A 23,881-nucleotide genomic window follows, 5' to 3' on the forward strand; every position below is an offset into this window, starting at 1 on the left:
AAAAATGTAAAGAGAACTTACCAGGGAGGGTGAAATGGCTAAGCAGATTAGTAGCCTTACTTTTTAACATGTAAACATCTGAAACCCGTTTCCTGTCCAAAAAAAAAGTCTAGGTGGATGACTTCAGGCAGTTTTTTTGATTAACAAATGTGAATTGTACATCATGGTGGTAAAAAAAAAAAATGGGCCACACTTGGTGGTCTTTCTACAGTCTGTATATGGGAGAGAGGAAAAAAATACAAAAATAAACTTTACCTTCTCACTTTCAGGGTGGGCAATGCCATTCTTACACTGGGGTCCTCAGCTCTGGGAAGTGTTAAGGCTGTCACTGCAGACACAATCCCAACAGTATATGCTTCGATAGAGTCCGAAGGAAAAACATTCCCTGAATTCCTGCTAGTTAGTCCTATCTTTGCTTCGGATTCAGGCACTACAGGTTCATGAAGCTACTGTCAAATTGAACAGGACACGGCTAATCGAAACCAGTGCCTTCCAAAGCCAGGTTCTCCAGCACAGAAAAACACTGACAAATTTGCTGTTTTGAAACTGCTTTCTACTCATTGCCATTTAAAACCATAAATAGGAAGGCACCAGCTGCAATGTGTTTGGTTGATATGAGCTGAGCGGTTCTGGCATATTCTGACAAAATACATTTTATAGGGTTTGGGTTAAAATTTGATATTAGAAGTTAACATTCCAATTTTATGTCTCTAATGATAACAACAGCAGCTGGGTTCTTTAATAAATTTGTATATGGATCTTTCTATTTAAGAGCATTCTAGTTACATAACAAATCTAATTATATTAAACACCTTATAAGGGAAAATGTTCCAAATATCAATGCAGTCATCATCATTATTATCATTTTAATTATTAGAAAAAATACTTATTTTCAGGATCACATGCAACTCTGGGTCTCTGTACGTGTTTTAGAAAAAGCAAAACTGAAATATATATTTGCCATAGTTAATCCAGTTATTCAGTGGATAGATTGATTGCCAGTACTTAATCATAAAGAAATAGCTACTGCCAAAGTTCATGATGAAGCTGCAAAGATTTATTTTTTAAACTGCTTTGAAGATAAAAGGCATCGAGGTATTATCAACATTCAGTTTCTGAAGAGCAGTTGTGGTATAGATAGAACCGTTCTAGATTAATGGCTATCATTTCCAGAGCAACAACACAGAGCACCCTAAAAATGCTCACTTGAATGTTGCATCTTATTTAGTGTTTCTGAATTTTCAGAAATTCTGATTTTCTGGTGGGGATGGGTGCTCAAAGGATGCAAAGTATAAAATCATTTCTCAGGATGTGGGATAATAGCATCAGATTTTGAATTGTAAATTCTTTCAAAATTAGAATTAGGAAGGGCAAATTGTTGGTCAGGAAAGTAATTTCATACCAATATCATGACTAATTTTGGGGGGGAATGAATTATGATTCTAATGTTAAATAAAACAATCAGCGGCCCTTGTTTTTAAGCAGGAATCTTCAGATGACCTGTAGGGCTGTCAGCAAGTCTCATTTGAAAAAAAAAAAAAAAGCCTACTTATCAGGTCTGGTCTGCACAGGTCGATTTGGGAATAAAACAGGACAGAACAGAAAGCAATACAGTAATTAGTAAAATCAAGTGACTTGCATTTATTTGCAACCCCCAGTGATTTTTTTCGTTTGTTTCTTCAGATTTTCTTCATTTTATCACACAGCATTTAAGGTGACAGGTTAATGAGAAAATCCCAAGTGGGCAACAGCAGCAGCCAATTGTCTCACTGGCCCTACTTTTCTCAAATCCTGGCCTGTTTGACTACTTCTACTGTGAAATCCAAGCCTCCTCTGGGAATAGAAAGGCAACAATTACAGATGCATGAAAACACTTTTACTCATAGCTAATTAGAAAGTCCTTATTACATTGATTTAGACTTGGGCACAACTTGAGTTTAAGACCTTTCAGTTCCCCAAAGCTAAATGTAATTATTTAAGCCTCTTATTTCCCCCAGAAAAGTCTCTTCAGTCCAAATCAGAGTGCCATTGGCTTCTCAGCCATGTTGCAACCCAAAATGATCAGAGTCTTTCCTACACTTTCCTCCCTAAATGGCACTAGATTTCCATCCAAGGTGAGTCGTCTGGAGGTTGTTACTCTACTTTGTTTATCCTTTTTTAACGTTCACCCTCTGATATTGTTATGGTATTCAGATTAGTGTTGAACTGCATTTTATAGAGCAAATTTTCAGAACTGCCTTTTTGGAATCATGCAAGTATTTGAAACAAGGATTATTTTATACTGTGTTTACTGAGTCTGATTTACATGTGCAGTCGTTTACCTCGTTGTAAATCCCCTTTAGAGTTAACTATCCGGATGCACGCGGATCGGATGGTATGAATGAATTCTAAAAGCCAAAGGAACGAGCAAACTGAGTGCCACCTTTTTATAGTTCTTCAACTTTCAACAAAGCCTAAAAGGCACCTTTCTGATTTAGCAACAATGACGCGTTCTCCCAGGACAATCAGGACACAGGACTCTGACTCACCTCTGTTGGGCAAGACCAGCAGAGGGGAAATATTCCAGTCAAGACAGTCAGTTCACAGGCTGCCCTGTGAGGTTTCAATAACAAATGATATCATAGTAGAGATACCAAAGAGGGGCCATGGGGCTCACTCGGCCACCCACCCTCCCCTGAGCGTATCCCACAGCTCCTCCGGTTTGTGCTTTGTGCCGTGCTTGTCTTGCCTATTTAGACTGAAATCCCCCAAGGCAGAGCCTCAGCCTATCTATCCTCTTCACTATCTAGCCCATTCGTGGTGTTGCAAACATTTCTGTGGTGGGTTGTGTAGTGATGCCAACAGTAGTAATAAGCACATGTGATTCAGGGACTCTTGTCTTCTAATTTTCTTTGGCAACGACTGCCTTGCTCATTCTAGGAGGCTATTTCCCTACCAGGAAAATGGGAATGCTAATCCTGATTTGCACACAGGTTGTTGTGCAATAATTAGAAAAAAATCTATTTGAAGGCATTTTGCATCAAATGCTGTAGAAAATAACTTTAATGATTAAAGATTAGCACACAAATAGATTTTTTTCAGCTGGAACTATTTGGAAAGCACCGGGTAGAAAAATCTAGGAAACATTAGCAATTTTACAGTCATGAAAGTACTAGCAGCTTGCTAAAAATCACCCAGCAAAAGCAGTTGAATTTGTAGTCTTCCCAGATAGGTGTTTTATAATAATAACTGTGGTACTTGTTAAGCAGTTATTATGTGCCAATCACTGCACTAAGTGCTGAGACAGATACAAGATAATCAGGTCTGATACAGTCCCTGACCCACATGAGGATCACAGTCTAAGTGTGAGGAGAAAATGGTATTTTATTACCATTTTATGGATGAGGTAACTGAGGCACAGAGAAGCTAAGTGACTTGCCCAAAAAGTCACACAACAGGCAAGTGGTGGAGGCAGGATTAGAACCCAGGTCCTCTGACTTCCTGGCTCGTGCTTTTTCTAGTAGCCCAGGCTGACTACCGCAAAGCGTTAGTTTCTATTATTAGGCATTTCCCAGCAGATTAATGAATAACAAGGTGGCCCTTCTAAGGCAACTTAATAATAATAATAATTTGGTTTTTGTTAAGAGCTTACTATGTGCCAAGCACTGCTCTAAGCACTGGGTAGATACAAGGTAATTAGGTTGCCCCACATGGGGCTCACAGTCTTAATTCCCGTTTTCCAGATGAGGTAACTGAGGCACAGAGAAGTTAAGTGACTTGCCCAAAGTCACACACAGTGGCAGAGCGAGGATTAGAACTCATGTCCTTCTGAGTCCCAGGTCCATGCACTATCCACTCGGCCATGCTGCTTTCCGGAGTCTGTCCACATGACAGACTGCTTTAAAATGGGTTCCCTAAAACCTTATAAGCTGCCTTTGGAAATATAAATACTTCATTTTCCTACATTAAAGAGAAAATGAAAAAATTTAATGTATTTTTCCATTGGATGATACTATCTGGCCAACTGGAATTTTTCTAGTAAAATGTAAATTTTTATTAGCCAATATCTTCTTTTCTCTCCCAGCTGGCCGTTACTCTAGTTAGATGCTTTGGGGATTTAATACTGTATGCAGAAGATGGAGTTGCTGCCCTTTATCAGATGTCACTTTTAGGAGGGTGAAGAATATATGTATATTGGCATAAATATATATTGACACAAGTCACCCATCCATTGAGGCACTGATCCTAAATACAATGAGTTATGGCCTGTCATTTGTAGCCTTGGTCAGAGAGTAAGTAAGGAAAGACCATTGCCCTGGATACTGAAAAATCTTTGCATGTCTGTCCCAGTCTTGGTACCTAGATGAGGCCTGAAGAATTGGGATCATTTTGCGTGACTGGGGAAGAGTTCTTGCTGGAGGTGCTTTTGACGGTTTAAAGACTTGATAGGGAAAGAGGAGAGGCAAGAAAATGAATGGAAAGAGGAGTAGGTGAAAGAGACCATTCAGGAGAGGGAGAGGAGAGAGGAGTGAGTGGAAATCTATTTGAAGGAAATGGAATCCTTTAACATGGTAGGTTTCAACTTTTTTTTCTTCAAGTGGGTTATATACTCAGTTTATTCATGTCTATTGGGCCTTAAAATATCACCTGTGTGGGATTATGAAATAATAATAGTAATAATTGTGGAACTTGCAAGCTTCTACTACATGCTAATCACTGTACTAAGCACCGGGATGATTACAAGATAACCAAAGTGGACACAGTCCCTCTCCCCATAAAGGGCTCACAGTCTAAGTAGGGTGCTGTCCTTCCAAGATCCAGTCATATCTTTTTTCATTCAGGTGATAAAAAGACCCTGTTAGAAGTACTGCACCTTCACTCAATTTTGAAGTTGGGTAGACAACATCAGATGATGTTGATTGAAGAAAACTCAAGTGAAGACATTCTCTGGAATCCAGTGTTGGTCAGAGCCCAAAGCCCAAGAATGAGCACCAAAGTTCTCCAGACAAGGTTTCTCTCCACAACACCAATTGCACCCAAGTGGTCCTGCTTGCTTTCTTTTTTTATGGTATTCATTATGTGCATACTGTGTGCCAGGCACTGTACTAAGCGCTGCAGTAGCTACACTTGTCCCACATGGGGCTCACAGTCTTAATCCCCATTTTACAGATGAGGTAACTGAGGAACAGAGAAGTGAAGTGACTCACACAGCAGACAAATGGCAAAAGCTGGGATTAGAACCCATGTCCTTCTGAGTCCCAGGTCCATGCTCTATCCACTCGGCCTTGCTGCTTTCCGGGGTATGTCCACACGACTTCCAGGAAAAATAATTAGCTATTTGAGGATTTCCAAAAGTATTGCTTAGTATTGTTCCTTCAGGATCTTTAGAGCCAGAAAAATGTTCTTGGAGTGGAAGGACTCCAGCGTGTGGTTCTGGGAGAGAGGAGCCCAGATTAAAGGACTCTAGACTGTAAACTCCCTTGTGGACAGGGAACGTGTCTACCAACTCTACTACATTGTAATAATAATGATAGTATTTGTAAAGCACTTACTATGTTCCAAGCATTATTCTAAGCGCGGAGTAGATACAAGGTTATCAGGTTGTCGCACATGGGGTTCACAGTCTTAATTCCCATTTTACAGATGAGGTAACTCAGGCATAGAGAAGTTAGGTGAATTGCCCCAAGTCACACAGCAGACAAGCAGCGGGGCAGGGATAAGAACCCACGTCCTCTGACTCCCAAGCCCCTGCTCTTTCCACTAAGCTATGCTGCTTCTATTGTACTCTCCCAAGCACTTAGTACAGTACTGTGCACATAGTAAGCACTCAACAAATAGGATTTATTGAGTGATCGCTTCTGGGGGAAAAAGAGGACAGTTGGCGATTGCTTAATCAGAAAGCACAGGCCTAGGAACAAGGTGAAGGAGAAGTAACACTAGTGGCAGCTCACAAAGGGATGAAAATTGAAGTGCAAAAAATTCATTGTGGGGTCTGAAACACACAGTCAAATGCCTCTGACCAAAATGCCCGGCAATTTCTAATCTCTGAGGAGATTGAGCCAACAATGTACAGTCTTAGCCGACGAGCAGAGAAAAATGATTATTCAATTTCAGTAATTGGGTACTTTTTTCCCCGGGCAGAAAGAAATGAATGCTTTTTTTCCCTATCTTAAATCACATTAGAGAGACTTGCATTTTTCTGGAGGACTACCGACCCTCATCGGGAAAGCTGTGGCTGGTTGGCCGACAGCTTCACGCGATATTTAAACAGATCCTATCTCTTGTGGCTTTGCTTTGATACATGCAACGTGAACGGGCCTAATTTTTTAAGTAAACTGTTGTTGCCCACCATATTAGTCAATGCCACATTTGTCTTCCAGGCCCCAGGCTCCGTGGGTATTCCCAGCGTAACAGAGGAATCCTGCCGGGACCCACTCAGAAGGAAAGCAACGTTGGTAAACATGGCCCAGCATCTCTCCTCCAACTAACACTGCCTAAGGAAGAATCCCCCACAGTGGCTGTTGCTGGTATTCCTCAGGGACATAACAAGAGAAAAAGATATTTTAACTCTATATGACAAAGCGGCACAGATTCATTTCGCTGAAGAGAGGTGTGTGATGCTGTTATGCAGATGAGGGAACTTCTGCCCTTTTCTGAAGCAGGCAGGTGAATTTATCAGGCACACCCCGGGATTTCCAAAGTGACCTACCCACTGAAAACCTCCCCTCACCTTGTTCTCTACCCTCCCAGTTCCTCTGTAGATAAGACCTTTCAGGAGGAATCTATTTTCTTGACAATTTACATGAAAGCGTTCACACAAAATGTAACACTGAAAGACTTGGAGCTGGGAGGAAATAAGCACTATGTGAGTGAGGTCTTCTGCATTCTGTTTGCAATTGTCTGCTTGACTTTCTGATATTATGTGCTCCCCATCTTCCCAACCTTCTTCTTCTCCTCATCCCCATCCCCTTTTCTATTTTTAGAAATTTTGGGGAGGAAAAAAACCCAGTAGCCAGCACTTTAGAAAGGGCCTGCAGTCATGAAGCCATTACTTCCAAGCTAAGGGTATTCTTTTTCCTCATTGCTCTATGTCATATCAATGCTATTTCCTTTTATTATAAATAGGAATTAAACTCAAAAGGGATAAACTGTAATATCCATTCATCTGGTTTTGTAATTGTAATCAGGGTTTTCCTGCAGAAAATGTTTATCTTACAGCAAAGAGGTGCTAATTTTATCTTGCAAAAGTGGATATCTGCTTAAGGTCCCTCTACCTTCTAGAAAGATAACCAGAACATATTATATCATCTAAATACAGCATCCTATGAGATCAAACAGAGTAATGTATACATATGCCAAGGCTGATTGAAAAGCTATTGGTGCTCACTTCCGTTTTACTAAGTATGTGTTTCATTGATAGACGTAATTCGCCATTTCCATGAAAGAAACTCAAAGCACTGTGTTTGTGCCAGTTGATTTCTACGATATTGAGAGGCTTTAAAACAGGGATCCAAAATAGATATGCCCTTGTCACCCTTGTCTTTAAGCTCTCTCCAACAGGAAATGGCACCAGTTCAAATTTTTGAACTGGAAGCTCCATGGAGCTAGATAAGAATCATGTCTTCCCTATGACTAAGCACTGACATTTAAATGTTTAAAATATAGTCAAAATGATACATGACAAACCCCACCTGAGACTATTTTTCTTTGTCCTGATTTCCACTTTCTAGCCCCTTAGAAGAGAAGGTGGAGTTAGGAGGCTGTGTCTCTGCTGTGTTGTGGAAGGAAATAGAAGTTGGTTTTATTGTTGGGTCCGAAGAGGGTCTCGGCTACTGACCCACAATAGTAGTAGCAGTAAATTTCCTTTAAAAATCTCTCTTATCTGCTAAAGTCTTCCCAGTGGATTCGGCTAGACTGAATCCTCTGAAAGCTGAAGCATTTCTCAGTTGTCTCCCTCAGGGTGGATGATAGTAAGCTCCTCTTTCTATTTCATCTTACAAGGGCTAAATCCACTTTCCTTAGAGTAAGAAGAATTCAGGAATGAGTATTTTGCAGTATTTACCAAATGTACCTGACAGACAAGAGAGATGCAAGTGAGTTTTGAGCAGTTCTTGTGCCTGGATGGCATACTTTTAATGCAGTTTGCAGACTACTAAAATATTTACCAGCCTATAAAATATTTTACCAGACTACAGGAGTGTGACCTAGTAGAAAGAGCATGGCCCTAGAAGTCAAGTGACCTGGATTCTAATTATGGCTCCACCACTTGCCTGCTGTGTGAAGTTCGGCAAATCACGTAACATTTCTGTGCCTCAGTTTCTTCAACTACAAAGTGGGGATTAAATGCCTGTTCTTCCACCCCCCAAACGGTGAGCCCCATGTGGAACAGGGGACTAAATCCAACATGATACTGGTGTACCTTTTCTAATGCTTAATACAATGCTTGGCCTTCAGTAAATGATTAACAAACTCCACATTTATTATTATGATTTCCATCCCTTTCTCCCAGTAGCCTATGTAGCTAATAGCAACTCCAACCTACATGCTACACCTCTATCTCATCAATCTCACCAGTGACCCCTTTTCCACTTCCTTCCTCTGGCCTAGAATCGATCGGTGGTATTTTTTGTGTGTCTATTGCATGTAAAGCACTGTATTAAGTGCTTTGGAGAGTACAACAGAGTTGGCAGACATGTTGCCTGCCCACCAGGAGCTTACTGTTGAGAAGGGGCAACAGACATTAAAATGAATTATGAATATGTGCAAGTGCTGTGGGGCTGAAGATTCATTCATTCAGTGGTATTTATTGAGCACTTACTGTGTGCAGAGCACTATACTAAGCACTTGGAAAGGACAATTCGGCAACAAATAGAGACAATACCTACCGAACAACGGGCTCACAGTCTAGAACTGGGGAGACAGACAACAAAACAAAGCAAGTACATAGGCATCAATAGCATAAGGTGTATTGAATAGGTAATCAGTGAGGTAAGGAAGGAGGGGAGAGCTGAATGAATGCTTTCAAATGGATTGTATGGATTTTATCTTTGATGCAGAGGTGGGTGAGCAACTACTGGATGTTCTTGAGTGGGGAGATGTAGCCTCAACTCTTTCTTAGAAAAATGATCCAGGCAGGAGAGTGAATTATGGACTGGAGTGGGGAGTGACAGGAGGTAGGGAGGTCAGTGAGGAAGCAGATGCAGTAGTCAAGGCAGGATGTAAATGCTTGGATCAATTTAGCAGCAGTTTGGATGGAGTGAACAATGGTGGACTTTAGTGTTGTTGTGCAGGTAGAACTGCCAGGATTTGGTGACAGAATATGTAAGTTGAATGAGAGAGATGATTTAAGTATAATGCCAAGGTTATGGGCTTGTGAGACACGGGGAGGATGGTAGTGTTTTCTTCACGAGTGGGAAAGACAGGAGAAGAACTGAGTTTGTGGGAAGAGGAGGAGTTTTATTTGGACATATTAAATCTGAAGTGTCAGTGCGACATCCAAGCAGTGATGTCCTAAAGGCAGGAGTAAATGTGAGACTGCAGATGAGAGAGTTCATGACTGGAGAGGTAGATTTGGAAATCATCTACAATAGAGATGGTCATTGAAGCCGTGGGAGCAAATGAGATCTCCAAAGAGTGGCTGCATATGGAGAATAGAAGGGCACCTAGGGAGGTCTGAGGGACTCCCTTTCCCCTTCATATCTGACAGACCACCACTCTCTCCATTTTCAAAGTCAACCTAAAACTGCTTGTCCTCCAAAAGGCCTTTCCTGACTAAGCTCTCATTTCCCCTACTTGCTCTCCCTCCTGCATCACCAGTGCACTTGGATCATACTCCTTAAGCACCTGATATTTACCCATACTCACAACATTTATGTACAAATCGTTATACTTGGCCATTTCCTCTATCTGTATTTTATCTTAATGCCTGTCTCCCCATCTAGATTGTAAGCTCTTTTTGGGCAGGATGTGTCTACCAACCTTACTGTATTGTCCTCTCCCAAGTGCTCAGTAGAGTTCTCTGTGCACAGTAAGCGCTCAATAAATTACACTGATTGATTCAAGTAGAGCAGGGGTAAAAATTGGGCAGGACAGTCTGGAATGGGACACTGGGAAAATAAGTGACAGATCACCTGTTGCAGTTGACATGGCATTATGTCTACGTGGACCCTCTTTTTTGGGGGGGGGCACTTAGCCAAGCTTCCTGGACTAGCAACTCCATGGAAGCACGGGAATTGGGCTGCATCTCACCAGTGTGTGTGCCAAGGAGTGAACTTGGCCCAGTGCAATCATTCAATCATTATCGAGCACTTAGTTTGTGCAGAGAACTGTACCAAGCTGTTTGGAAAGCAGAATAGATTTAATAGACACAATCTCTGCCCTCAGGAAGCTTCCAGTCTACCAGCAAGGTCTTTCCAGGACCTTGGCACAGGATCCAGGCTTCATTGTGCGATAGCCAGCAGCGTTGACACTTGACAGTACTTCAGGGAGCCAACAGGAAGCTGTGTGTGTCACGAGGACCTATCCAAGATGGGGACAGGGGAGGTTGCTCTTTCAGCTAGGAGGAACGGCCTCTTGTCCCACCCAAGGACCTGTGGGGTTCACATTGTTCTCGTTGGCATGACCAGATGCGTGGTGTAATGGAAAGAGCACAAAACTGGAAGTCAGACCTGATGTATGTCCTTTGGCAAGTCACCTTCTCTGTGCTTCAGCTGTAAAATAGGAGTTAAATAGCTGTTCTCCAATAAGCACTGTGGAACAGATACATTTTCTTAAAATAACCACTGGGAACCAAATCATTAGAAAGATTGGGTCTTCCTCTCCTGATGAGCCACCTCTTCAGCTTCTATTTCCCTCTCTAAAATGAAGAGCAACCGAGATATATATAATGACAAACATAAATCATGTCTACCTCCTCCGTTTGTACTCTCCCTAGCTCCAAGTACAGTGCTCTCAATTCAGTAAATGCTTGATAAACACCACAGATTGGTCGATTGGTTTAAAAACACCTAATGAATGTTTTAAAATTTTAATGATATTAAGTGTTAGTAGATAATGCTGCCTCTGTCTCTGTCCACTCCAATCCTCACTTCACTCTGCGGCCTGCAACATTTTTCTAAAAAAATGTTCAGTCCACATCCACTCCGCCAACCTCCAGTGGTTGCCTACCTATCTCTGCGTCAAACAGCAACTTCTTACCCTGGGCTTGAAAGCACTCAATCAGCTTGCTCCTCCTACTTTCCCTCACTCATTTCATACTACAGACCAGCATGCACACTTTGTTCCTCTAATGCCAACCTATTTACTGTTCCTTAATCTTGTCTGTCTTCATGTTGGCCCCTCACTCATATCCTTCCTCTGGCCTGGAACTCCCTTTCCCTTTATATCCAAATGACCCCCACTCAAAGCTTTATTACAATTACAACCCCTACAAGAGTCTTTCCACGAATTAAGCCTTTGTAAGCATGGAACCTGTCTACCAACTCTGTTTTACCAACTCTGTTGAATTGTACTCTTTCAGGTGCTTCATAGTGCTCTGCACACAGGTAAGCACTCAGTAAATACCACTGATTGATTTCAAAATGTATGCTGACAATGAATATTGACCCAGATTTTGTTCTTCTCCTGATCTGGGATTCCCCCCTAAAAACTTTTCTCTTAGTTTCTAAAATCCACTTTCCCATTCACTCTGAAAGGTTGGGAATGGTTGTTTTTAGCATGTGGCAAAGGTAATGGAACATTGGTTATTGCCAACTGGAGAGCAGGCATCCAATTGTGGCTGACCACAAAGGAAAAAAACTGGAAAGGGACATTCAGGAAAGCCAGGAAGGAAAGTAGCAGCTTTAGGACCACTAGATGTAAACCACATGAAAGAGGTTGGATTCTAACTGTGTTAAATCCTTAGCACCAGATCCACAAAGCCCAATATGAAGGCCCCTGGGGGACCCTTGGAAAAGCACCCTGGCTGCTAGGGTGACCACTGATGGTGCCCACAAATACCAGGAAAAGAGCTACCCATGACATCACATGCGCTGCCACAGGCATAGAAGGAAACATGAGAGATGTTCATGATATCATAAGTGTTACACCGAGCATGCAGCAAAATGTGATTGTCATTTGCCATTTTGCAGAAATGCTTGAAGTTCAGCCAATGCTAGAGCGTTTCTTTTGGGTGACTCTTTTTTATGGCATTTGTTAAGTGCTGCTTATATGTCGAGCACTGTTCTAAGTGCTGGGGTGAATACAAGTTAATCAGGTCAATGACAGTCCTTGTCCCACATGGGAATCACAGTCTAAGTAGGAAGGAGAAGCACAGCGTGGCTCAGTGGAAAGAGCACGGGCTTTGGAGTCAGAGGTCACGGGTTCAAATCCCAGCTCGTCCACTTGTCAGCTGTGTGACTTTGGGCAAGTCACTTCACTTCTCGGTGCCTCAGTTCCCTCATCTGTAAAATGGGGATTAAGACTGTGAGCCCCACGTGGGACAACCAGATTCCCCTGTGTCTACCCGAGCGCTTAGAACAGTGCTCGGCACATAGTAAGCGCTTAACAAATACCAACATTATTAAGGAGAACAGGTATTGAATCACCATTTGCATTAGAAAAAACTGAGGCACAGGGAAGGGAAATGGCTTGCCTAAGGTCACATAGCAGGTAAGTAGCAGAGCTGGGATTAGAACCCCAGTTCTCTGGCTTCCAGGCCCAGGCTTTATTCTCTACTTCACCCAACTAACTTCAGAGCTTTTGAGTTCCCCTCCCAGCTTCCTCTGAACCTGCTCTTGTCCAAATTGCCGAACTCAGGTGCAGGAGCCATGGTGAATTATAAGCTCCGTGAGTGCAGGAATATGTCTACCAACTCTATCGTATTATACTCTCCAAAGCTCCATAGAAAACATTCAAAAAATACCACTGGTTGGTTGCTTGGTGGAGGGAAGAGGGTGCAACAAATTAAAATATGAGAGAGGAAACTGGTTCCATAGTTGTCCTGCAGGGGACAGACCAGCTGAAAACTGGAGTACCCAGTAAGAAACTGGAACCATGGCCACCCTAATGGATGCAGTTTTACCTGAAGTCAGTCATATTTATTGAGCGCTTACTATGTGAAGAGCACTGTACTAAGAGCTTGGAAGAGTACAATAAAAAATTGTGGTATTTGTTAAGTGCTTACTATGTGCAAAGCACTGTTCTAAGCGCTGGGGGATACAAAGTGATCAGGTTGTCCCACGTGGGGCTCACAGTTTTTTTTAATCCCCATATGACAGATGAGGTAACTGAGGCACAGGGAAGTTAAGTGACTTGCCCAAGGTCACACAGCTGACTAGCGGCGGAGCCAGGATTAGAACCTGTGACCTCTGACTCCCAAGCCCGCGCTCTTTCCACTGAGCCACGCTGCTTCTCAATACAAAATATGACTGACCTTCCCTTCCCTGACCTTAAGTCACTGACAGTCCAGAAGACTGATATTACTACTGTGATAGCACTTCCCTTGCAATAAAAAGAGACCTTAGAATTGTTGACTTGCTGGTCCAACCCTGTCTGAGACAGCTGGCGGAGAGAAGAGGAAGGGCAAGTTAACTTCTCAATAATGTCATTCACTGGAGCCTGGAGAGAGCAACTCTTGGCAGCCTTGTGAGGGTGGCAGGGTCTTGGAAGGTCTTCAGAAACTTTCTTCCCTCCTCTTACATTTCTCTAGCCATAAGGTTTGCTGTCTTAATGGCCCTTTCTTATATTTTGACATTTATTGGGCATCACCTGTGAGCTCATTGCCTTCCCGGTTAACAGGACAGTGAAACCCAATGAGAGCTCTGGGGATGACATCATTCCCCCTGCAGCACTGAAAGAATTGGAAGCATAAACTAGAAAGGCTCATAATAACTGTGGCATTTGGTGCTTGCTTTTATGTGCTAAGCCCTATACTAAATGTTGGAATAGATATAAGGTAATCAGGTTGGGCAGAGTCCCTGGCTCAAATGTGGCTCTTAGTCTAAGGGGGCTGAAGAAAGGGTTTTGAATCCCTAGTTTACAGCTGAGGAAACTGAGGCTCAGAGTAGTTAAGTGATTTGCCCAAGGTCACACAGCAGGCAAGTGGTGGAGTTGGGATTAGTACCCAGGTCCCCTGACTCCTAGATCCATACTCTTTCCACTAAGTTACACTGCTTCCCGGTCCTAACTAAGGTGGGCATTTGCCCAGATTTTTAGCTGACCTGTCCTCTGCCGAGTATGAGGATCTGGATACTTTGTGTCTGATTTTTTTTCCTAATTTTTGCTTCAAGTTTCTCTCTTCCATAGCTCTCGTTGCTGAATGCTGTAGCTTGGACAGGGTGTCACTGCCTTGAGAGGGGAATGCAAAAGTTCTGGAGCAAGTTGGGGGAGTCAGAGGACACCCCCAGAGAAGCATTCTAGGATCATCCAAAATGAGTAAACTTCCTCAAAATGGCACACATGACATCACATACCAGATACCATCACATACCACATGCCAGTGTAACACATGCGTCTCCTTGTCCAGTAATCACAAGGGACCACCACTGGCCACCCTAATCCCAACTGGAAGAACCACAATTCAGGAACAGAACATGGGAGGATAACTCAGAGACTCTGGGTAGATTGGGTGGGGTGGGGCAGGAATCTCCCAGAAGAAAAGCAGATAATGATAATGTACTCTCCCTATGAGAATGGTGGGTGAATCATGATCCTGAACCTTTAGGGCCAAAAAACCTCCATGAAGGGATCGAATAGAGTGGTAGTATGGTTTTTGTAGTGCCACCTATACCCTCTCAACCCTGGCAGCTGTGTTCCTCAATGAATAAGAAGACATGGGGACAACCCATTGCAAGGGGAAGCAGTGTGGCCTAGTAGAAAGACCTCTAGCCTGGGAGTCAGAGAGCCTGGGTTCTAATAGTGGGCTGCCACTTATCTGTTGTGTGACCCTGGGCAAATCACTTAACTTCTCTGTACCTCAGTTACCTCATTTATAAAAAGGGGATTAAATCCTACTCCCTCCTACTTAGCCTACAAACCCTAGTTGGGACAGAGAAGGTATTGAAATTGTTTATCTTGTATCATCCCCAGGGTTTAGTAAGGTGCTTGGCACATAGAAAGCACTTAAGTACCGTGAAAAAGGACTGTTTTATTTTAAACATGTAGGACCCATTTATACTCTAAGGCACCACAACTCAGTGCTGAAGTTGTTTCAGGGCACCATGACCCAACAAATGTTGCCTTGGTAGCTGCTGCTATCTCGGCTGCCCACGTTAAGCTGCTTTTTTTTTTTTTTTAAGACTGTAAGCTTGTTATGGGCAGGGAAAATGTTTACTAGTTCTGCTATATTGTACTCTTCTGATCACTCAGTACAGTGCTTTATGCATAATAAGCACTCAATAAATGCCATGGATTGGCTAATTGATTCTTGCCGAATCGGTTGAATGCCGTGGGTGGTTCCTCAGGCAGAAATTGTCAGTGATGGTTTTTGTGATCACAATTAGTAATGGCCCAACAAGCAGAACTAGGACTAGAATCCAGGACTTCCCATTCCCGCAGCAGTGCTCATTCCATTAAATCAATAGAAAGGGTCCCTCGGATAGTATAAGTCCTAGGTCCATGGCCTAGATGTATAAGAAGAACGAAGAGTACCACGGATGGAGTTCATTGCCCTGACTTTTAAGTTTCCGGAATTTTGTGGTTTTTGGTCATTATTGGAGTGCAGTATTTAGTGGCTTAATATATGATACTGGATCATTAGTTGTTCTTTTCTACAAGCAAGTAGGCTAACTTTTTTTGGTTGGTTTGCAGTGATTAGCAATGAATGCTACATTTTTATTTATCTGTGTTAGGACACATCTGTTTATCATATAGCACACGTCAGATAAGAAGCATTTTCCTCTTTTCAGATTAAAGATTCCAACTAACGTAATTTGCTGGAAGGCCCCATAATGTAGCTTTTAAATCAGTGTCGTGTAAACTTCAGTGGGTTAATCCTGCACATCTGAATTCAGATGAAAACCAACACTGAAAGGTCAAACCATACAAATTCATGGCGTTTTATCCCCTTAACCTTAGAAGTGGAGCAGAAAGGGGCAATAAAGTCACATGCTAACCCCTTCCACTTCCTCAAGTCTCCGGGAAAGATCCACCATGCTGCTTAGGCACTCTGCCTTCAAACGGTAATCCCCTCTAGAAACCCAGCTCTGTAGGGTGGGTCAGACTCCCTGCAACTTGCAATTTTTCCTTTTCCCACTCTAGCAGTGTTCTGAGGGGAGTAGCCAGTGGAGACGAGAGGTGATGGGGGGGAACGATGGGCAACTAAAATACCCAGTGGGCACTTCTTCCAGCTGTTCTGCATTAGGGAGATCTCCAGCAACCCTCAATTAAGAGGAGAGGGAATCCTCCCCCTGCATTTCTGATGCCTCTCTGAAGTGAGTATGATAGCAGTTTTTGATGAAAAGAGGATGTTTGTTAGAAAAAAAAGCTTAATCCACAGCCACAAAGCTTGAACTTTGCAATGCACAATTAGCGGGCTAGAAAATTCCTATGGAAAACAGTTTCTGGAGATGGGAGAATTTGGCACTTAGCCCTTAAAGAAATACCTGGGAAGAACATTTATTCCCATGACTTTCAATTAAGACCAGGTGGCAATTTAGCATGACTATGATAGGCCTTTCTCCCCCTCTTATTTAACAAAGCACGAAGTGTAAGAAAAAGGACATCTCCAAAACCCTTGAATAGTAATAAAATGCACTGTTGGAATACATACTATAGAGCTCTCAGCGCATCTTCATCCAATTTATAAGCACAAAGGGTCTTTTGGATTTTACAGGGTTCATGAAGTTATAAATGGGATATTTGTAGCTCTCCATCTCTGGAATTGGATATTGCTGGATTGGATATTAGCTCCTCACCTTTCTTCCTATTTTCTTGGAGAGATGACAGAGCAATTTTTTACTGTTTAACTTGTGGCTCTTTCTACTCCTGCCTTTTAGCATCCTAATCAGAAAGGACTAAGAACTTAGCCTCTGTTGCCATCTTTTTAGCCCTTTTTCATTTGGAAAGCACTGATTTTCCTGCCTCACCAACCCCCTTCCCCAGCAATTGTTTTCCTCGTCTCCCCATTTCTTGAGTCCAATTGCTTTTCCTGTTTACTTTGTTGTTTTCATAAACACTCAAGAGTTTTCCACCCATTGCCCATAGTATTCTTTTGAGTGATTTGAGCTCCCTCTCTGGGTGGGGTGGTGACCTGTTTTCTGAGAACAAAGGTCTTATTGCCCCATCCAACTTCCCAAACATGGAAACCTTACTTTTCCTCACCATCAGTAGGTTCATCTGGGGGGTTCTAGGCAGTTCATTTGGTTTGATTTCTCCTGAAATTATTTCAGTTGCTTGAAAATGAAACTCTCTGTCTTGGAGAAGAAGAAAGATAGTTCAACCCATGACTCCCATTTGTTTTATTTCCCATATCAGTTTCATTAATTTGTTTTCCATACCAGATATCTTAAAGTTCATGCTCTTCAGTTTTACTATGTGAAATTGGTTGCAATTGGATATAAAATAAATCCCTCAGCTATTTTCCACCTGTAATTTGCAGTTTTCACCTCTTGAGCTGACAGGTCACCCTAACTTGAAACGCTGATGAACCCTTGGTGGCAAATTTTATTAGGTGTAAAATGGTTGGACTACATTTTAAATACTATCTACATTCTACCTCTTCCTCTCTTTTTTTCCTTTCTTCCTTCCACCCCCCCCCCCAAAAGACCTAACCGGTTTGGCCTAGTCCATTAGAAAATTCAATAATGAAATCAAGTCATATGAAATGCATCAGTTGCTCCTGCTGGACCCAACGCTTGAATGTGGGACGAGCCTCAGAGAATCTGCCGAGTTACTAAAGCTCAGTTCACCACATTGTTACAAAACCCTCCATTAGTGAAGCAAAACCTGTACTTAAAATCAAAATGAACTTAAAATGTAACCAGGAGCCAACCTCCTTCCAGTAAAGATGAGTGTGCCACATTTTATGCCTGGCTACTGCTTAGGGCTGCTAACAGAATAGAAGTGCTGTTTTCTCAAGAATGGGCTGGTTCGAAAGGATTGGGAAACAGCTTTGGAGATTTCAAAGAGTTTAAGGATTTGTGGTTATATTTTTCCTTCCTCCTTTTATCCCAGAGGCAGACCAATGGGGTATTGTTTTCTTTCTTGGGATATTTTTTTTCTTCTTCCTACACTAATCACTGCCTTCAGAGATAAGAAGGATTATGTTGTACTTTGACCAAGGTTTGGTTAAATTCCCTCTACTCCTCATTCAGTGATTGACTGACCAACACATTTTACAGCTTTTTCAAGAGGAGATAATTGTGCAGTTAGATCTCCTAAATAAGCTTCCAAAGTGTACCTAAAACCTCACTGGTAGCTCAGATGCATTTAACTAAAAAACAAAAAATCAAATTGTTTTTGAAATGCTAACCAATCCTTCATAAAGCATTCTGAGGTACTTTGTAAAATTCTTGCACCTATTTCTTTTTTAACTGTGGGCCCAAGGAAGTGTCCCTGGAAAACCTGTAGTGTAAATGGAATTCAAGACAATGCTACTTCTCTGCTTGTCTGGAAATCTCTATCTGTGCTTATTTGCGGCTTGGATGAAAAAACTCCTTTGTGGTATCAATTTCAAAACCAAGGTGAGTCCATTTTTTTCTCCTCGAGTTCCATGTTGTCTCTCTGTCTCCTAGGGGTAAATACATCTTTGAGCCAAGCTGCTGTTAGCTTTAAGGTATGCTTTTAGCTCTGGGTTAGGATGATGATTATTTGGTTTTCTACAGCAATTTTTCAATTACTCAGCATTTTACAATCATTTACATTTGTTAGTTACCTTCACAACCTTATGGATAGGTGGATGTGAGATAAAGAAAATACAAATAAGGAGACAACATAGAAAGATTAGGTGACTCACAGTAAGTCACCCAGCAAGTTATTGGTAGAATTATTAATGCCAAATCATGCTCCCTAAATTTCTCATCTGTTTATTATTATCATCATTATTATTGTTGTTAATGGCTTACTAATGACATGGCTAAACAGTGTATTAGGCATTGGGGTAGATACAAGATAATCAGATTGGACACAGTCCCTGTCTCACAGGGGGCTTGCTCTCTAAAAAGGGGGAGAGCAGGCTTTGGACTCCCACTTTACAAGCTTTACAAGCCAGTGCTTTTTCCACTTGTCTTAATCTTGGTGTTCCTCAAGTGGGCAGGAAAGTTCATTCTTGAAGACATTTTCCATCCCTTTCAGGTTGCTCATCTGGGGGAAAAGGGTCAATCTCAGGCTGTAAAAGAGCTTGAGCTAAGCTGTCAAGGGGTTTGGACAGAAGTTCTCTCCAATCAAAGAATTTTGCAGAGGTGACCCAGCCAACACAAGACGTTTATTACATTTCCCTTTTGAATTGGATTTCTATCATCCATAAAGTTTTCCTTATCCATTTTCCTCCTCACTCCAGAAAGTTTAAATCTCAGCCTCCTTATTTGACAGTGCCCATTTTGGGAAGCCAGATCACCATCAGTATAAATTTAGGTAGTAATACTTTATTAAGCGTGTACTCTGTGCTGAGCACTGTACTAATTGCTGGAATAAATCCAAGGTAGACAGATTAGACCTTGTCCCACCAGAAGATCATAATTTCTATGGGGGAAAACAAATACATAAAAAAATAACCATGAAATACAAAACAACCATCGATGAAAAATGAGCAATCCAAGATAGTGTTAAACTAAGTGTATACATTTTGTGTTTAAAGGTCGGGGTCCTATTGTTCTCCACTGCTCAGTCAGTTATATTTATTGAGTGCTTACTGTGTACAGAGCACAGTACTAAGCACTTGGGAGAGTACGATATAACAATGAACAGATACATTCCTGACAACAGTCTGGAAAGACCAGGATACCACTGCCAGTTCCCCTGTAGCTGAACAGAAAAAAATATTCGGGTCAAATATTTGCAGCCGATGCTTGTGGGGTCTGCTACTAGATGTGACACAGCTTTCAAACTGTGTGCAGGATGGCTTTCTTCCAAGTGAGCCATTTCAACTCCAATTGCTGCCTGTTTACCTGGTCTCACTGCTTCAATCACTGTCCAACAATCGATCTTGGTTGAGAGCCTTGTAGCCAAGTCTGAGGATTTTTTGCTTGATGCAGAGGAAGCCAGTGGGAAAGCTTTGGGAAGAAGAGTAGGAAGTAGTGTGAATCAAGAAGATAATCCAGCAGGCACATAACTATAGATTGGAAAGGAAACAGGTTGGTGGAGGGAGGGAGATCATCAAGGCAGTTGATGCAGTAGTCTAGCCACAATATAACCAGGGTAGTAGGTGCTTGGGTGGAGAGGAAAGGGTGGATCTGGGAGACGTCATGTAGGTAGAACTGGCAGGATTTGTCAGTAGATTCAGAGACAATAAGAGATGTGAACGACACTTAGGTTGTAGGCTTCTGGGACAAGACGGATGGTGGTGTTATTGATGGAGATGGAAAAATTAGAAGGATTTGGTGGAAAAAGTGTTTGTTTTAGACAGGTCTGGCTGGATCTCCAGATGGAAATGTCCTGGGGAATGAGATTGTAGTAGAGCCGCAAGGTTGTAGATTAGATAAAAGGTCATCTTCGTAGAGACGGTAGCTGAATGCTTGCGAGCAGATGAACTACCTAGATGAGTAGAAGCAGCATGGCCTCGTGACAGAGCACGGGGCTGGAAGTCAGAGGACCTGGGTTCCCTTGTCTGCTTGTGATCTTGGGTAAGTCATTTAACTTCTCTATGCCTCAGTTACTTCATCTTTGAAATGGACATTAATCCTCCTCCCTCCGACTTAGACTGTGAACCCTATATAGAACAGGAAATGTGTCCAACCTGATTAGCTTATGTGTAACCCAGTACTTAGAACAGTACTTGCCACATAGTAAGCACTCAACAAATGAGAGAGAAGAATAGAGGAGCCAGAATAGAGTCTTAGAGATTGTCCACAGGAAGAAAATGAGAATAAGAGGCAGAAGAAGAGCCAACAAAAAAACAGAGAGGTATGGGAAGAGAGGTAGGATGAGAACAAGGTGAGTACACCTTGTCAGCAAAACTGAGCCCTGATAGGGCTTGAGGAAGGATGGAGTCACCCACGTGTCAGAAGCAGTAGAGAGGTGGAGAAAGATTAAGAGGGGGTAAAGCCTTTGGACTTGGCTACAAGGAAGCCATTGGTGACCTTAGAGAATGCATTCTTAGTGGAGTAAAGGGGTCAAAAGTCTGACGATAATAATAATTATTATAATATTCGTTAAGCACTTGCTATATGCCAGGCACTATACTAAGAACTGGGGTGGATACAAGCAAATCAGGTTGGACGCAGTCCCTTGTCCTACGTAGGGCTCACAAACTCAAACTCCATTTTACAGATGAGGTAACTGAGGCCCAGAGAATCAAAGTGACTTGTCCAAGGTCACACAGCAGGCAGGTAATAGGGCTGGTATTAGAACCCATGCCTCTGACTCCCAGGCCCAAGCTGTATCCACTACACCATGTTGCTTCTAGGTAATGGATAAATAAAAATAAGGGAGGCAGGGTAAAGATGAGAAGCCAGTTATGTTGTGGTGAGCGGGTGATAGGAAGATTTTGAAAGTCCAAACCTGATTATTTCATTTTTACTAACCAAGGACTCATCAAGGTCATCTAAGTGTCAGGGAGGGAAGTGATGGGGGGCCTTTGGGATGGGGTTGAAGGCTTAGAAAATCTAGATGGGCTTGTGAGCATGGAAGAAAATGAGGGTGAAAGAGTTGTTGAGTGAGGAAAAAAGAGAAAAGTAAGCAAAGTGAAATGAATTTGCAATTCATTCATTCAATCGTATTTATTGAAGGCTTACTGCGTGCAGAGCACTGTGCTAAGTGCTTGGAAAGTACAATTCAGCAACAGAGACAATCGCTACTCAACATCGGGCTCACACGGTAGAAGTCATCCCAGAGTCTGGATTTCCACCACCTACGTTCAGCCTCATTGGTGCAGGAGTAAAGCAGCATGGCTCAGTGGAAAGAGCCCAGGCTTGGAAGTCAAAGGTCATGGGTTCGAATCCTGGCTCCGCCACTTGCCAGCTGTGTTACTTTGGGCAAGTCACTTCACTTCTCTGTGCATCAGTTACCGCATCTGTAAAATGGGGATTAAGACTGAGCCCCACGTGGGACAACCTGATCACCTTGTATCCTCCCAGTGCTTAGAACAGTGCTTTGCACATAGTAAGCACTTAACAAATACCACCATTATTATTATTAAAGGGACTGAATTGTCATGGTGAGCCAGTCCTGGGGTTTGGTGGTGCGGGAGTGACCAAGAGATTGGGGTAGAGAGAGCAAGATAATCGAGACTGATGGAAAGATCAGAGTTGAGGACATGTACTTTCCCATCTAGGGTTGGGAGGGTGGGCAAACAGGAGTGAGAAACCCTAGGAGAAAGAAGAGTAATCTAGCTAGAGTCTGGAGTAGGAGAAAAGAGTCCAATTCAAAGGACTTGAGGTGTGGATGAGGGGTAAATCTGAAAGTGAGATTAGATTAGAGGCATTTCTTTGAGGTGATGAGCCTTAGCTGATGTGTGGCTGAGGGATGAGGTGAATCAGGTGCTCTTTGCCCTTGCTCAATAAATTATATTACTATTATGATTACTATAATAATAATAATGATAGTATTTATTGAGTGCTTACTATGTGCCAAACACTGTTCTTAGCGCTGGGGGAGATACAAGGTAATCAGGTTGTCCAAGGTAGGGCTCACAGGCTTAATCCCCATTTTACAGATGAGGTAACTGAGGCAAAGAGAAGTTAAGTGACTTGCCCAAAGTCACACAGCTGACAACTGGCAGACCCGGCATTAGAATCCACGACCTCTGACTCCCGAAGCCGGGCTTTTTCCATTAAGTCACGCTGCTTCTCATTACTACTATTCCTGATTAATATTAGTTAGGACTTTCCAGCCTGTCCGATGGGAAAAGGTGCTCTGTGAGATCAAAACAAGATTGTCCATTCACTTCTAGGAGAAAGTGTGACACTGTTAGCCTTTATCCTCATTATTCATACTCTTCAGAACCTGGTCCTCTCTCATCTACCTTATCCCAAAGCTAACTAACTCACCATAAGGTAACAGTCTGTGGAATCATTTAGCAGAACATTATACACTCTAGCAATTCAGCTATTCAGAAGCTGCTGAGTTACGTGGCTTTCGCCTCTCCCATCACTGTAAGTCTCATGTTGTATTTCTCTAGTAGACCGTTAGTATGTGCTTCCAAAAGACCATGTATTTAGTATAACTGGCGGCCACAGTTAAACATTTCCACCTCTTTCATGCTCTTCGGATAGATCTCTTTCAGCTCTGAAAGCAAAATAATGTCAAGGAGGGAAACCAAATAGTGTTCCTCACGAGAGGCGAGATATGCTAAGAATGGGCAAGGACCTCCAGAGAACTTGAGGAATGACACATCCCTGCCTAATCCCACTTTATTGATTTTATTGTTTAATCACTTTCAAGTTAAGTAAAAGAGAGCGGCTCAGTGGGCCAGAAGTCTATGGTCTTCCTTGTACAGTCAACTTTGAATTATCCGTGAGACTGGATGGAGAATGTGGTGCATAATACCATGGTGGCTTAGGGCCTGGTTGGGAGGTAAGGGGAGGCAGTGATAATAATAATAATTTTGGTACTTGTTAAGGGCTTACTGCATGCCAAGGACTGTTCTAAGCACTGGAGTATATACAAGGCAGTCAGATTGAACACAGTTCCTGTCCCACATGGGGCTCACACTCTTAATCCCCATTTTACATTTGAGGTAACTGAGGCCCAGAGAAGTGAAGTCACACAGCAGAGAAGTGGAGGAGTGGGGATTAGAACCTAGGTCCTTCTGACTCCCAAGCCCATGCTC

The sequence above is a fragment of the Ornithorhynchus anatinus genome, chromosome 11 (genome assembly GCF_004115215.2).
Source record: "Ornithorhynchus anatinus isolate Pmale09 chromosome 11, mOrnAna1.pri.v4, whole genome shotgun sequence".
NCBI lineage: Eukaryota > Metazoa > Chordata > Mammalia > Monotremata > Ornithorhynchidae > Ornithorhynchus > Ornithorhynchus anatinus.